Raw genomic sequence first — 17,115 nt, forward strand, 5'->3', positions numbered from 1 at the left:
GTCCCCCCACCCCCCCCTCTGCACCGTGCAGCTCTTTCCCTGGAAGGTGGTTTTGGTGTTACGAATTGGCTGGCGGCACAGAAAGGAAGTTGTGGGTTGCGCATAGCCCACAGAGGCAAGGTGTGAGACGAACGGCTACGCTTCAGAGCGCATGAGCCATGGGACCACATGGGCAATATCGCACAGCAGTGGTCTAGGACTTTACATTGTATGAGCACCACGCCTACAGCTCATCGGCGACAGCGTAGCAGGGGGAGGCAGGTTTTAGCCACACTTCACAGGTGGGTGCTGTCAAACAAGAAGTCAGAGGCCTGTTTTTTCTGATGTGCTGAGCAGCCGTAAGTCCACTGCTATCACTCCCATCCGGCACCGGGCAGGCAGACGATGAGCTGGGTTTTCTGCTAGATTCTTCTGTCTGTAGCCTTGTTCTCCTAGACGGCTCCCATTCCACGGGTGTGTTTCATCCACCTGTGGTGTCCTTGCTGATATGCAGATTGTGAGCTCTCTGGGGCAGGGACTGTCTTCCTGGTGGCTTGTCTGTGTAGCATCTAGGACTATGGGAAATTGGTCCTTGCTTGGAGGGTCCTTTCTCTACCATGGTGGAAAGCACCATCGTTTTCCCTGTCACTCAAGCCCGTAATCTTGGCTTCGTCTTTGACTCTTCCCTCATCTTCCACCCCCGCATCCAGGCTGCGTCTCCAGGTGTCACTTCTTCCTGCGCAACCACTCAGCAGTCAGACCTTGGCTCTGTGCCCATGCTGCCAGAGCGCTTGTCCAAGCCTTAGGGCTTGATCTCATCTCCTGCTCTTTAGCCTGGCTGGCTCCCGCTGTCTCTCCAGCCCATTCACAGTGCTGCAGCTAAGATCCTCTTCTTGGCCTGTCACTCTGATTGTCACCCCATCTTTAAATCCCTCCATTGTCCCCCGCTTCACCTTGTCAAACACACCTGGTCCTCACTTACAGAGTCCTCCTCAGTTCAGCCCTACTTTCCCTCTCCATCCTGTTATCTCGACTCCCAGAGATTCGAGCCTCTATTGCCTGAGTCTGCCTTTCTTTGACAAGCGCTTTCCTGCCTTCTCTCCCTTACGAGTGGGAAGAGCTCCCACCACAATCCATAAAACCACCACCACACCCTAGTCCCAGTCCCAGAATACAGGCAGGAGACTATGTTGCTGTTACTCGGCGCTTTTCATCAGTAGATCGCAAAGCACTTTACAAAGGCGGCCAGGTATTGCGATCTCCATTTGACCAGATGGGGAAACCGAGGCACAGGTTGGGACATGACTCGCCTGAAATCACCCAGCAGGTCAGTGGCTGAGCTGGAAGAAACTGAAAGCTCCTTGAGGCACGGACCAGCTTTTTGTTCTGTTTGTACAGCACCTAGCACACCGGGGTCCTGCTCCTGACTAGAGCTGACTACAGTAGTACAATAATAAATAATCCACACCCCCAAAGTCTGCTGAGATCCAGTCCAGGGGTCTGTCCGCTAGCATATCTGCCTCTACTGCAAGCCGTAGGAAGCATTGCTGCTGAGGGGCTGAGCATTGTGCACATCCTGTCAGATTTGTTGTTCTGTCTCTCCCCATTTGTTTGTGTTCCCTTGTTCTGTCTTGCGGTTCAGACTGTCAGCTCCGTGGGCCAGGGACCATCACTTACCACACCTTTGCACAGTACCTTCCCTGGTGGAGGCCTCCAGTCGCTGTTGCAATAGAAGGGTTCAATAACCATGAAAGCCCCCTGAAGTCAACGGGAGACTTTCTGCTGCCTGTCGTGGGTTTCGGATCAGGGCCTAGGACTGCATCATTGCAATCGCTTCTCCTTCAGCATCTCTCGGAGAACTGGCCGCTCCCAGGAGATAGCAGCGCGTCACTGGGGGTCTGGAACTGTGTGCCAGCAGTGTCCGCGGGCTCTGTTTGTGTGCTGCTTGGCAGCTTGCGAGTGAATGCCAGGAATGTGCCCTCCAGTGACTCCCTAGGTGGAAGTGCTTCTTGAGCCGAGGATATCCTGCCATTGTCAGAGCTGTGCATGGAGCTCGGGTCCTGCTCTTTCCGCATATCCCCAGTGCTGTTAAGAGGAGGGGAGCGACACTCTTGGCAAGGCAGAGTGCCCCTATGGAAATGCTTATACCAGCTCTGCGTACGGCGGGGGAGGCGTAGCGCAGGGACAGAGAGGAGGTGCAAACGGCCTCCCCCATGCAGGGGTGGCTGAGGCTGCCCCAGCCTGAAAGCTGCCCTAACTCGTGTCCTTATTTCAAATCCCCCTATGGGGCCTTGTGTGACCCACCTCAGGGCTGAGAATCACCTGCTTGCCCCCTGCCTCCAGCACAAGGGAGTCTTGTCAGCACAAGCTGGGTGTCAGCCCCCTAACACAGCCAGCCTGTCAGCCACTCTCCTCTGCGCTCCGCCAGTCCCCTCTTTGCCTGGCAGGTTGATAACAGATGCACCCCAGTCTCTGCGTCCCTTCAAAGTGTCCCCCTGTGGTATCCAGCCCCGATCGCTGGATACCCACAGAAATCCCAGATCCTGTGTTCCCAGCAGGACAGCGTACCCTGGTTTTACGTTAAATCACCGCTCCTGTGTTACACACAGCACTTGAGTTCAATTATAAAATGAAAGAAAATGTATTTAAGAAAGAAATGAGGTTCAAATAATAACCCGTAGGAGAGATAGGAAAATGGTTATGAAAAAAGCAAAATCGTAACACGCTTTCTAGAGACAAAACTAACAATTAACCTCTCGGCTAAAGAAGTTGATCTCGCCCAAAGTTCTCTTCAGCAATTGCCACCAAGCCTGACTGGGAACCCTTTTTCCTGACGCAAACTTGCTGTCAGTTTACCACTGGGTGAAGGATGCCAGGGTGTCTGTTTGCACACCTGAATATACCAGAATAGACCTTTGTTCTTCACCTCAAGATAAGTTCCTCGCCACCTCCCGCTGTTTGCCTCTATAGGTCCCCCAGCCCTCCCCAGCACCACTGGTTACCTCTTCCTGTTAGCTTCCTTCTGAAGTCTCTGCAGTACTTAGACTGCTCAGTGCCCGCCCACTGAGATAAGTGTCTCCCATCCCCTGTCTGGAAGAGTTTGTCTCAAGACACGCTGCCTTTGAGTGGCTTGTTTTTTAACTGCAGACCTAGAGAACATCACATTGTGTATATACCCAACTCATCTGTTCCCACACATACATCTTGCACTGGGGATGATGACACAGGCTTTCATTAGACACCTTACACGACCCATTTGGTGAACTAGAATGTAAATATCAAGCGCAGGGGATTCCCGTAACCCTTATGCACCCCTTAGGCCCTCTGCTAGTTGCCTTTGGAAGTCCCTGGGTCACAACTTGGCATGGCATGGACTCACCGAGGAGCGAGTCTGCCTTTGCATGCCCCCTCCTGCCCCTCTGGTTCACCCACGCCCTGCCCCAGAGCACCTCCTGACGTGTGTCCCAGCTGTAGAGGCTTGTAAGCATGTCCTGTTCCCCACTTTATGCCAGCCTGACTGATGCACAGCCTGCCCGGATGGCTAGGGCCCTAACTTGTCCAAACATGTCACCTAGGTGAAATCAGGGTCCACACTTGCAATGTTAAAACCGCCTGACAAAACTGGCCCTCAGCAATAGCGAGCATTGTGTCTGCATACACTCTATCTAGACAGCGTGTCTGCAAGTGTCTGGCTGTATGTGATGCTAATGACACTGTTGTTGTTAGTAACAGGGTCTGATCCAAGCCTCCTGAAGCCAGCGAGAGTTCTGCTGTTGATCCCAGTGGGTTTTGGATCAGACCCCTGGAAACTTTCATTAGAATATCTTAATGTGCTTCACAAACGTTAGTTAATGACACTCCACTTTAGTACAAATTGTAGGGTTTTGTGGTTTAAAAAAAATCCGTTTACCATACCGGAGCCCAGCACAAATGATTCTACAGGTATTTACTTATTTATTTATTTGGTTTAAGATTTCATTGTAGACAGGTATGTCTCATCTAGCCATTGGTCTGGGATTCAGGTGACTTGGATTCTGATTCTGACACTTGGTTTGTGACTTGGGCAGTTAACCTCTTTGATCCTCAGCCTCCCCTCTCTGTGAAATGGGCACAATAGTATTTATCCACTTGATGGTGATGTTAGGAGTCCTAACTAAGTAATGCTTGTAACGTGCTATATGTTTGCAAAATATTCTGCAGGCTGGTCAGTGTCAGAGCTTGACAGCATCAGGATTAGAACCCAGGGATTCTTGGTGCCCATCCCCAAGCTGCAATTTACAAGCTCATTCCACCCCTAGGATAATTCCTCAGCCCATAAACCAAGGTTGGATATTTCTCTAAAAGATATGCTATGGCTCAAACAGAAAGGAGGAATTACTAGGCGAAGTTCTGTAGTCTGGGTTATGCAGGAGGTCAGATGAGATGATTGTAATGGTCTCTTCTGGCCTTAGTATCTCTGAATAGTTGAAATAATTTGTCTAAAAGGTGCTGCAATAGTGAAAAAAGTGAATTTTATGCACACGCAAATATTCTCGTAGAGAATAGTTTCCCCAGCGTTGTGTTGCTGGGGCTCTTTTGGAGCATAAGCAGGGGCTGGCCACGTGCTGCTATTCTGAGCTTTTGTGGTTTAAAGCAAAACGAAACAAGAAAAAAGTTGACCACAAGTTTCTGCAATGGAAACCTGGTTGAAAAGAAACTTGCCCCTGGAGTGTTAGGAAACAAAATGCTTAAGCATTGTGATGCCACAGGAGAAACTGAAAAGTGAAACTGATTCGAGACAGCTGTGTGTCACCAGCTGTGATGAAGGTGTAAGATCCAGTGGTCAAAGTAAGTGAATTGAGATGGGATTGAAAGGGCCCTGTTTCCCAGTGGGAACTTGCTGTGGGATGAGATCTGGGCACAGTGGAAATCGGCTCTGCTGCTTTAGAAAACATAAGAGCTGCCAGGGAATTGTGTTTTTAAGACACACCACAAGCTATGTAGCAAACATGTTGTTCTAGGCTGTTTGTTGTTGGTCACTCTCTTCCCACTTCCTCAGAGTTGTTTGTATCCAACAGCAACTGTCTGGTAACGGGCCAGTGATCTGTATATGTTTCAGTGTGAGGAATGAGGAACTCTAAGTGGTTCTAATAAGTGGGAGTCCCCTTGGTATTTGCATCAGTGAGGCGAAACCAGTGACTCTCAGCAATTTCCCTTAGGTTTAACCCTAACACTGCAGGCCAAAAGCCTTTTCAAGTGGAACCCGATTCAAATGAGGTTTACACAGTTTCTCCACAATGTCTACAAAGAAAAGCTGTGTCCAGGCAGACCCTATTCCCTTTTGGACTCAGGAGACCCTATTCCTTGCTCTGCAACAGGCCTCTTGTGTGATCACTTAGGGTATGTCTACACTGCACTCTAAGCCTGGGCTCTGACTCCGGTTTGAGCCCAGGCTCCCCTTCCATCCACGCATAAATCAATCTGACTCGGATTAGTGAACACTCAGGACCTGGGTCCTAGGGCCCGCTGTGACTCAGATCCAACCCCTGTCACTTTGCAGTGTGGACATGGCTCAGGCCACAGACCTGAGTCAGAAGGTCTACGCAATGCAATATGGATGTGTTAGCGCGGTCCACCAATTGTAGAATGGACGCTCAAGTGCTGGCTTGGAAACATCAAGCGCACAAGCGCGGGTCCCACAGACCTGGGTTTATGATGCAGTGCAGACACACCTGTAGGGCTGGTCTACACGTGAAACACTCCAGCTGCTGCTGTAGCACTTCAGTATAGACACTATCAATGCTGACGGGAGGGGTTCTCCCATCTGTGTAGGGAATCCACTTCCCCGAGAGGCAGTAGCTAGAATTCTTCCATTAACCTAGTGCTGTCTGCACCAGGGGTTGGGCCGGCTTAACTACGTCTCTCAGGGGTGCAGATTTTTCACATCCCTGCACAACGAAGCTGGGTCAACCTAACTTTTTAGTGTAGACCAGGCCGTAGTCTCCCGGTGTCTTAGTTCCCCATCTATAAAATGGGGATACCAGCACTGCTTACCTCCCGGCGGGAGCTCGGCCGATAAATATAATCAATATTGTGAGGTGCTGAGAGATGCTAGTAAATAGGGGACTACACAGATCATTATTTTGACCTGCCCAGCATCATAGCTATGAAGAATCATGGTTGGCAAAGGGCTCATTGCTCTCATTCTCTGACAGACTCACGCAGCTTGTGTCCTGCAGCGAGGGCCTGGCTCTCTCAGCTGGTTTTTGTTTCCCACTTTGTGTCTCTGGATTTCCTGGTGATTCTCAGGCAGGGAATGTTTTTCATTTTGCACAATCTCATCTGTGTCACCTGAAGGAGAACTTCCCACCCAGTTGCCTCTGAGGCATGAACAGATGGCTCTGTTACCCCACTCCTCCTCCTACTAGTGGGGCACTCATCACTGGTTAATTCGCCTCCTGCCTGTGCCCTCTTGCCAAGAGGGTAGCAGTGACAATGTGTTTTCCTCCATCTTCCATCATTGGGCAGCTGTGTTTATTGTGCCAGGTACATACCTGTTCCCTCTTCCTTTCCTAGAGCACATACTGGGCATCACTAGACGCGTGGCCTCTTGTCCTGGCTGTATCCCCACCTTCTGAAGGATGTCCCCAGGTTTGCTGAGAGATGGCTTAATTTACTGCTTTGCAAAAATAAAGCTGCTATGTAGATACTAGTACATTTCTACTGTTCTGTAGACGAGCGGACTCACCCCTGCGGCTCCTCCTGCTGGTTGTCCTCGGGGAATTAGCTCATTCCAGCTCCGGAGCGCCCTCTGCAGGCCGGTGATCCACCTGTCCTCTGGCCCCCGTGTCCCTCCCTGGACCCGGGCCCTTTTACCTGGGGTGCTGCCCCTGGCAGTAACCCCTCAGTCTTAGGGTCTCCCCTCTCTGGGGAACCCCCACCCACTATGCCCACCTGGCCTCAGTATCGGGCTACTGCCAGTCACTGGGTCAGACTGCTGTATCAGCCACTCATCACTGGCAAGGTTGGGTTTGGACCTGCTGCCTTGGCCTACCCCTGGGCTGTCCTCTGCAACCCCCAGTACCTATTAGCCCAGTGCTAGGCCACAGCCTGGGGCTTTCCAGGCTGGAGCTCCCCTGCTTCTCTGCCTTTCCCCAGCCCTGCTCCACTCAGGTACCTTGTGTCCAGCTCCCTGCAGCCAGGCTCTTCTCCCTCTACAGGCAGAGGGAGAGTCTTTCTGCTCCTGGCTTCCCTGGCCTTCTTATAAGGCCCTGTTGCTCAGTTTGGTGCATGGCCCCAGCTGCAGCCACTTCCCCCAGTCAGCCCAGCCTAAAAGCTGCCTTCTCCATCCACAGCCCGCTCCCAGGGCTGTTTTTAACCATTCTGGGCAGGAGCGGGGGTCCACCCTGTTACATGTCCCATGATATATAAAATAGGGTGTACTGAACCTGCAGCCCACTGACAGGCAGGGTGGGGCACTGGGCCAGAAGGAGGCCTTGATTCTCTTCCCTGGATTAGCCACTGACCTGCAGGGTGACCTTGAGCAAGTCAGTGCCCCACTCTGTGCCTCAGTTTCCCATCCCACTCCATGTCTCACTAGACCATAAGCTGTTTGGGGGCAGACATCAGCTTTTACTATGTGTCTGTACAATGCATAGCACAGTGGGGCCGTGATCTTGGTTGAGGCCTTTAGGCAAATAATAAGAATAATCCCATGGCTACTTGGAACTTCAGTGACTCTAGAGCTAGACTCGAACCCAGAACTTGCCGCTTCGGAATCACAGGCCTTTAACACTTTTGCTTCAGGGACATCTTCTTCAGTTCTTAGCAATACGGGGTAGAGATCTGTTCGGACTCCAGTTTAAAACCCAGCCTGAGCGTGTTGAGTCCTTTTCAGACTTGACTCGGACCCAACACTTGCCCCTGAACGTGTATCAGCGCTGCTGCCTGGTGGGACTCCCCAAGCCCGTGATTTGTCTCCACTACCTCCTGCCTGCAGGGTAGGTGCAATGCTGGCTGTGTGCCTCGCTCCTGCTGGCCGCCGCCACTGCCACCTTGCGGTTGTGGTCAGTGCCATCGCTCCTCAAGGTGCACACTGCCAGCGAGGTGGTGGTGACGACAGGAATCCCGTTCTGGATGCTGCACTGCAAGGATTGGAGAGAGTCCAGAGGAGAACAACACAAATGATAAAAGGTTCAGAAAACCTGACCTGTGAGGAAGGGTTAAAAAACTGGGCATGTTTAGTCTTGAGAAAAGAAGACTGATGGGGAACCTGAGAACAGTCTTCAAATATGTTAAGGGCTGTGATGGAGAGGACAATGATTGTTCTTCATGTCCACCCATGGTGGGACAAGTAGTAATGGGATTAATCTGCAGCAAGGGAGGTTCACGTTGGATGTTAGGAAACACTTTCTAACTAGAAGGGCAGTTACGCTCTGGAATAGACTGACCAGCTGTCTGGCAGTGGCTCGGAAGAGCACATGGACCAACCTCAGGGCAGACTGTGAAGAAGCAGGACACAAACCCCAGGCTGGTTGAGAGTTCTAATCTTGGATTTCGCCAGCCAGTTATCAAGTGTAACTAGGGATGTAAATGCAGTTTAAAAAGTGAACCATTTAAATGATTAAAAAATATTTCATTCAAATGGTTAACCAATTAAAGGGCTGGCCGGCTGGCGTGGTCGGGGCCGATCCGGCCAGCTGCCCGGCCAGCCCAGGGATTAACAGTGACGACGGGTTAGCCAGTAAGACTAGTGCTTACCGGTTAACATTTAACATTCCGAAGTGTAACCTACTCAGGCACTATAACAGCTTTAACATGGAGTCACAAACAGTCCCCTGGGGTGCTCTGATGTGTCTTGCTGCCCAGGTACGCCTGCCTTTGTGATAGATGGTCCCTTACCCCACCAATCACAGCAACATTCAGGTTACTCCCACTGCCAATGGTCCAGTCACTTATCCCAGGTCAATTCCATTTTAGATCTCATTCCAAAGACAATGCTTGTAGCCAATCCTATAATAAACTATCTAAAGATTTATTATACAGGAAAAGGAAACAAGAGAGCTATTTACAAGGTTAAAGCAGGTAAACATATAAACCCACAAATGAATTACAATCTTAAGTTTCAGAAGGTAGTAGAAGCTTCTATAATAAGCAAGGTCCATATGTCCTGTATATACCACTCAGAGTCCAAGCAGCATGGAGATCTAGTTCCCACTTATTAGGGGTTTTCATGGCGGGATAGTCCATCTGGTGTTGATTAGCCTTCCCTGTTGGGCAGAACACCCAGGGACATCCCCACACTGGTTAATGTCTCTCTCTTGTCTGGCGATTTGCATAGTCAGCGAGGCACACAGTACAAATGCTCAGTTACCACCTTACAGTCTGGGGTGCAAATGTTATAAGTGACATTAGTGCAGGCAGCAACTCACAAGCGTTCCGTAACGACTGAACACATGCTTATAGTTCTAGTGCCCATGTTAACAGGACTGACAGGTGAGCCCGACGGACTCCAACTATGTATTTGTTGGTCTTCAGCTGAGGTGCGGGGATCTTGGCATGAGCTGACGCCTGGTCTGCCAGTGTCACATAGGTTTCCAACGGAGGTTGTGGAATCCCTGTCAGTGACGGTTTTTAAGGATAGGTTAGACAAGTATCTGTCAGGGATGGTTTAATTAGGAGATGTACATAAACCACCTGCAGTGTGGGGCAGCCGCTTGAGGTCTCTTCCAGCCTAGATTTCTGTCAGTCCATGTTCTGTGTAGAAACTGGGTGAAGTGGTTTGTTTTATGGTTTGGTGGATCTGGTAACACCCAAGCTGTTCTGAGTCTCCCGTGAATAGGTGGAAAAACAAGTTGGCTGACTCACTGCTTGTTTGATTGTGTCTTTAGTGGGGCAAAACACGTGGGAGAGAGGACACCAAGCAGTATTGCCTTGCTGCGCGTGTGGTATTTTTCCAGCTTTGTTGAATGTATTTGTTTATAAGGAGGGAATCTGGTCACACGGGCTTTGATCAAGTGCAGAGTTTCCGCTTCACTGCAGACGCAAACATTGAAAGAACTTGGGTATTGCTAGCAACATAACGTGAAGCTAGAAAATAAGACACTGGTTGAAATCAAGGCTCCATTGAAGTCAATGGCAAAACTCCCTCTCACTTCGTTGGGATCAGGATTTCCCCCCTATGATCAGAAGGCTAAAGACCTTCTGTACCATGCAGGGATCAGGCCACTGAATTCTAGAAGTTGCCCCAAGTGGCATGTGTTGTCGTGCCAGACTGCATGCAGAGTGATGTCGTTAAGCCCAGATGTTGTGCCGTAGCAGCCCCGGTTCTGGAGGGGTGGAATTTCTGCAGTGGGAAGAGAATAGTCTTTTAGTTTGCAATCGGACCCTACTTGTATAATAAACAGTTATCCTGGTTTCAGCACTTATATGCATAATCACTACCAGCTGGCCGTGCTGGCTGGCTCCAATGCCCCCAAATCTCTGGAGGCGATAAAGGGAATTCCGTAATATACCTGAGTCATATGATTGACCTCCTCCAAGACAACGTCTCTCCCATTTTAGCCCTTTCAGCCTCTTAACTGCTGTGCCTCACATCTGGATTCATGCTGTGTTTTAATGCACCAGTGTTTTAATCCACAGTCTGTGCATCATATTTCCATTATCGTTAAGATGTGATGGCCTTGATCTTTCTCGCCCAGGTTGTATTTATTTTGCCTCAGCCATGGAAGTGTTTGTTTCTAATACTCCTTTGTGGTTTCTGAACTTGGTTCTCCTGGCTTTTGTGCAAGAGAAAAAAGCAGCTAGGCTGCCTGGAGCATTTTAATGTGCCAAATCTAACGTGTAAATTAGAGGCAATGATGGATTTAAAAGCAGGCAGTGTCAGAATTCTACCTTTCTCTTTCATGGTTTTTAACAAATATTCTTGAACTGCAATATTCTTTCTCGGTTCACTTGAGAGTCTCCTTTGCAAACCAAATTGATTTCCATCAGTGAGTCATTTGTTTATAATAATTAAAGTTATATTTACATAGTGCCTACCATCCCAGGGGATCCCAGAGTACTTTACCAGCAGGAATCACTTTACTCTGCATGCTGAAATGCAGCCACCTCTTGGGTGGAAAGTACCAGCTGTTTAACAGCTCACAGCAACACCCTGCCAACTTTTAGGTCAGGAACTGAAGCGTACTGTATCAACTAAAAGTGTAGGGGGAATATATGTTTATAGGCAGTAGTTGCCTAAGCTGGAATTTCACAAGCCAATAACCTTACTTTTGCAAGACTCTGGCATTGGCAGTTTTGGGTATGTCTACACAGCAACTAAACACCTGTGGCTGGCCTGTGCCAGCTGACTCAGGCTTGCAGGGCTTGTATAGACTTCTGAGCCTGAGCTCTGGGACCCTCTCATCTCGCTGAGTCCTAGAGCCTAGTCTCCAGCTCCAGCCCAGAACCTACACCGCAATGAAACAGCCCCGCAGCCCAAGCCCGTGAGCCAGAGTCAGTTGGTGTCTAGCTGCTATGTAGACACCTCAACTGCTAGAACAGGGCCTCATCCTCCCTGATTGAACTACCTCATTATCTCTAGCTTGCCTGCATATATATACCTGCCCCTGGATATTTCCATTACATGCATCTGAGGAAGTGGGTATTCACCCACGAAAGCTCATGCTCCAAAACGTCTGTTAGTCTATAAGGTGCCACAGGACTCTTTGCTGCTTTTACAGATCCAGACTAACACGGCTACCCCTCTGATATGTAGACTCGGTGATCACAGATTGTTGGGACCTCTGTTTTACATGTTTTACCTCTTACATGGATGGTGGTACATCCAGTAATAGTGTCCCCTAATACCATACTGACTAAGGGGGAGAGTGCCACCTACTGAATCATAGCATAGGAGCTTAGCACAGCTCTCTGAGGACCACAGTGGAGATTGTAGGTTGGAAGAAACCTATCAGAGTTCTAGCCTGCAAAGGAAACACAAACCTCTGTGTTCAAAAGCACAGCCTAAAGCGATTGGTTTACACCCAGAGCTCTTACGCTGGGAGATGTAATTACCATGTAGTCATAGATTTTAAAGCCAAGGGGGATTATTACAGTCCCTCTGGCCTGACCTCCTACAGACACAGACCATAGCATTTCACCAAGTGGTTTCTGCATCAGCTAAACTTCTAGTTGAGCTAAAGCACGTCTCGTAGAAAGATACCCAATCTTAAATCCAAACTAGGGTTAAATCTTGCTGATTCCTTCTGCATAACATCTCTAAGCTATGGCCTTTGCTAGCCATTTATGCAGCTAAAATTCTCATCCAGGCTCTCCTCATCCTCTATCCTTCTCTCTGCCCTTGACAAATGCAGTCTTGCCCCACTGATACCCAGTTTCTGTTGCCTTGACCATGTCACCCCTCTCATTGCTTCCTTCCCCTGTCTCCCCCTCCTCTATCCTATCAAGGCTGTGAAGGTCAAGATAAGTCTCATAACCCTCTTCCCATCCGCCCTCCTTCACTACCAAGGTGTTGACTTCCGCCTCTAATTGCACTGATCCCAGCCTCTGGCAGCCTCTTGTTAAATTTTCAAATGAGCACCTTCGCGCTTTCTCCCAGGTTTCCCTTTGTGCTTGGGAGTTGCTCTCCATAAAACATCTGCAAAGCTACCTCAGTATCCTCTTTCAAAACTTTCCTTTGATGTCTTGCCTAGAAAAAACCTTGGCAACAGTTTTTTAAACTGTGGATGTGCTGAGACCACTGGCTGTCCTGCTGACAGCACTATCCATGTTTCCTTGTATTTCCTCGTCTGTCTGTCATCTATCTGTTGTTTCTTGTCTTATACTTGGATTGTAAACTCTTTGGGGCAGGGACCATCTCCTTGTTCTGTGTTAGTACAGGACCTAGCACAACAGGCTCTTGGTCCGTGACTAGGGCTCCTCAGTGATACGGTAATACAAACAACAATAATAATCACCAGTTTTTGCCGTCCAAATCATCTATACCTGCTTGAGATCCCTAGGGTCGATGGATTGCTCATACCCAGATTCCCTTATGGGGCTCTTCATTTCGGCTTCTCTTTACTTCTCTTTCTTCTAGCGCCCCAGCTCTGCTCTGCACGGGCTCAGATGATGCTGGACAAATGACAGCGTGTAAACAGCACTGTACAATAAATACAGGGAGCTACTGTCCCAAGGGGCTTACAGCATAAGTGCCCAGTCCTGCTCCCATTGAGGTCAAGAGCAAATGCCTTGTTATTGTAAAGGCCCTGAAGTCGACGGAATTCACCAGATGTAAGTCTGGCCACAGAACAGTGCAGAGTTAAAACAAAGGAAGTTTGGCACTTTCCATCTAAAGGATATGAAAGTCCTTTCCAACCCCCCATGCCTTTACCCTCACAATGCTTCAAGATAGTGGGTGAGTTTTATATTAACCTCTTGGGGAAACTGAGGCAGGGATAAGTGAAGTGACTCTCAAAGGAAGTGAAATGCAGAGCATAGAACCCTGGTCTCCTTGATTCCCAGGCTGTGCTTTGACTACTAGACCAGGCCATTTCCTCTCTCAAAATGTATCACTCTGTTGTATCGTCCAGGCCAGGGGGCTTCCTGGCAGACTGTGGAACACCTTTTGGGTGACTCATCAAAGTGTACAGTACGTGGCACAGCGACAGTCCTAGAGGTGCAACCTCCCAGAGGTCCTGTGTGTAAAGACTTTCCCTTTCTGCAGGGCGGTGGAATTTTAAGGCTCCCAAATGGTCTGCATGGAAAGCTGAACAGGCTGGGAGCAGGAAATAAATGTATCTCCTGGCGGCTGGCACCAATTCCTTTTAGTTCATTATTAATAATCTTCTCCATAATCTGATCCTGGTGTTAATCAGGAGCAATTCATGGAAGTCAGTGGAATTGCACCAGTTAAAGATTGACCGAGAAGGGAATCAGGCTCATCAGTGTCACCAAATTGGATAAGAGCACAGGCTAGCCCATCAAGTCAGGGTCTGGATTCCAGCAGTGGTCAGTAACTGCGGTTTCCAAAGGGGCTGATTCTTCCCCAAATTACATCAGGCTCAAGGGAGGGGGAGTGGTAACTCCACTGAATTCAGAGAGAAGAATCAGGCTCATATACTGCACTTTGCCCATTGTGCAATGCTGTATGTAAGTAATGGGGCATTTCTTCCTCACCCCACCAGTGGGCAGCCACCATCACAGAGTTGTACGACTGGAAGAGACCTCAAGAGGTCACCTAGTCCAGTCCCCTACGCTCCTGGAAGGACTAAGTATTAGACCACCCTGACGGGTGTTTGTCTAACCTACTCTTAGAAATCTGCAATGACAGAGATTCCTAGGCAATTTATTCCAGTGCTTAAGCACCCTGACAGTTAGGAAGTTTTTTCTAATGTCCAACCTAAACAGTCCTTGCGGCAATTTAAGCCCATTGCTTCTAGTCCTATCCTCAGAGGTTAACTAGAACAATTTACTTCCCTCCTCCTTGTAACAACCTTTTATGTACTTGAAAACTGTTGTCATGTCCAAACCCAGTTTTTTCACTTTTCCCTCATAGGTCATGTTTTATAGTAGCTCCATCTAGATTGCATTTCGCTAGTTTGTTTATGAGAAGGTCATGTGGGACGGTATCAAAAGCCTTACAAAAGTGAAGATATACCACATCTACTGCTTCCCCCCATCCATAAGGCTTGTTACCTTTCAAAGAAAGCCATCAGGTTAGTTTGACATGATTTGTTTTTGACAAATCCATGCTGACTCTTACTTATCACCTTATTATCTTCTAGATGTTTGCAAATTGAATAGAAGAGTGAGGGGGGATTTGATAGCAGCTTTCAACTACCTGAAAGGGAGTTCCAAAGAGGATGGAGCTTGACTGTTCTCAGTGGTGGCAGATGACAGAACAAGGAGCAATGGTCTCAAGTTGCAGTGGGGGAGGTCTAGGTTGGCCATTAGGAAATACTATTTTACTAGGAGGTTGGTGAAGCACTGGAATGGGTTACCTAGGGAGGTGGTGGAACCTCCATCCTTAGAGGTTTTTAAGACCCAGCTTGACCAAGCTCTGGCTGGGATGATTTAGTTGGGACTGGTCCTGCTTTGAGCAGAGGGTTGGACTAGATGACCTCCTGAGGTCTCTTCCAACCCTGATATTCTATGCTTCTCACCAAGGGAATGGAAATCAGTTTGGATACAAAAAGAGTAAAAGGCTGAATATCCTCAAGGTTCAGAAATACTGTCTGTTAAAAAAAGAAAAACGGGTCACATTTGATCTTAAGGTTTTATTTATAAAGGGTTAATAAATAAGCAGAAGTTATACACTTGCTACAAACGTAAGTGGTGGGTGTTGAAGATGGTTAAAAGCCACTTATTGACCTGTTCGATTATGTAACAAGTGATTAACCATTTATTAAAACATCTAATAATCATTTATTTATCCTTCATATACTATTTGTCAATGGATCCTTAATAGAAAGTGTGACCAAAGGCTGCAAAAAGTGCATAGAATTTAACAAAGAAGAAGAATCTTTCTATGCAGCTTTCAAACAGACCCATAAAATGCTACGTAGCAGGGGTATAAGTCTCAGATTCTCTATTAGATGGCTTCAGAATTCTACAGAATGGATCGCATGTTATTATTTCTATTACAGGAACACTTAGAGGCCTCAGTGTTAATTCAGGCTTCATTGCGCTAGGCATTTTACAAAGACATTGGGCTTGTCTTCATGTACAGCGCTACAATGGCTTGGCTCCACTGCTGTAATGCTTTAGTGAAAACGCCCGAGAAGGCTTCTCCTGTCGGTATAGTTCACCCACCTCTCTGAGAGGCGGTAGCTGTATCGATGGGAGAAGCTCTCTCGTCAACATAGCGTGTTTACATGAGGAGTTAGGTCGCATAACTGCGTTGCTCAGGGGTGTGAATTTTTCACGCTCTTGAGCTACGTGGTTATACCAATGTAAGTATGTAGTGTAGACTTGGCCATAGAAACATACAGTCCCTGCCTTGGAGAACTTAGAATCCAAGGGCAGACTTTACCAAGGTATTTAGGCACCTAATGCTCATTAATTTGAAATCAGTAGGTGTTAGGTGCCTAAACACCCTGGTGAATCCCACCCAAATAGACAAGGCAGACAAAGGAAGGAGGGGAAATGGAGATGAAGTGACTTGCCCAAGGTCACATAGCAGGTCAGTGGCAAAGCTGCTAATAGAATACAAGTCTCCTGAGCCACCCTGTCTAGTACCTGTGCCCTGTCTATTAGCCCCAGTCTCGTATCTGTGCCCTGTCTACGAGCCCACACTGTCTCCCCATCCATAGCCCAGTGAGTGGAAGGCCTGCTTGAGGTTTGTGCCATTGGCAGTGGCAGCCTTCTCCAGTGGGGACAAGGCTTCTTGCTCCACACCAGTCATCAAAGCTGGCTCTGAGCAGAGGAGAAGGCAGCCATGCTGCACCTTGAAATGTCCCAGGCTCCTTCTGGGGACGCTGATGCCTGCTCAAGCACTGGCAGTGCACTTCCACACGCAACTTCAAGGCATGGTGTAAGCCCTGTATTCTCAGGTCAGAGTAAAGAACAGAATCCACAAAGCCTTTTGCTGTTCCTGGCTCCCAGGAGAGTCCACATCACTGGAGATGATTCAAGACCCTCGAGAGTGACTGGGATGAAGCAGAAGAAAATGACTATTTAATTAGATGAGCCATAACTGTGGCAGAACCCGGGTAGTGTCCTCCAGTGCAATCAGCATGGATGTTAGTTTAGGTTCATTTAGGCGCTGAGTAATGAACATTTTTGCTGCTGATCAGGTTGATAAATAAGGCGAATTAAAATCTTTGGTTTGCTCTCAGCAGGTCTCCTAAATTAAGTGTTCATCTCACCCAGGTGAGAGGAGGCAGATTTGCTCAGCAGCCATCATGAATAATTACCTCGGTTAGGATAGGAGTGGGTTAGAAGCCAGGTATTTTTCTCCCTACTAATCCTAATCATTTAACTAAATTAATTGCTTCCAAACAGATGCCCAGATGTGTCCATCACCTAATCCCCTGGACAAGGAGCTACTCATCACCAATACTTATACAGTTTCTTGTTCTAACTTTTTAGCCGTTAATCAGTGATTCCCAATGTCTTTGGGCGATGATGCCTAGTTACCAGAATAATATGTTGGGTCACTTGCTGCCCATTCCC

At 48.3% G+C, this 17,115-nt stretch overlaps 1 protein-coding gene across 5 annotated transcripts in view; it reads left to right on the forward strand.

Annotated features, from left to right (window-relative positions):
• Nucleotides 1-17,115, forward strand: part of CAPN5 (calpain 5) — a 133,205-nt gene that overhangs the window by 22,333 nt on the left and 93,757 nt on the right. The window contains exon 1 of one of the 5 annotated variants that reach the window (XM_030557862.1): nucleotides 1,296-1,306. The exons of 2 other annotated variants lie outside the window; for them this stretch is intronic. The gene's annotated coding sequence lies outside the window, so the exon portion shown is untranslated. Of the gene's footprint in view, nucleotides 1-1,295; nucleotides 1,307-13,075; nucleotides 13,234-13,263; nucleotides 13,358-17,115 lie in introns of those variants that run through there. 2 more of the 5 variants (XM_030557880.1, XM_030557871.1) reach the window with 2 other exon arrangements.

The sequence above is a fragment of the Gopherus evgoodei genome, chromosome 1 (assembly GCF_007399415.2).
Source record: "Gopherus evgoodei ecotype Sinaloan lineage chromosome 1, rGopEvg1_v1.p, whole genome shotgun sequence".
NCBI lineage: Eukaryota > Metazoa > Chordata > Testudines > Testudinidae > Gopherus > Gopherus evgoodei.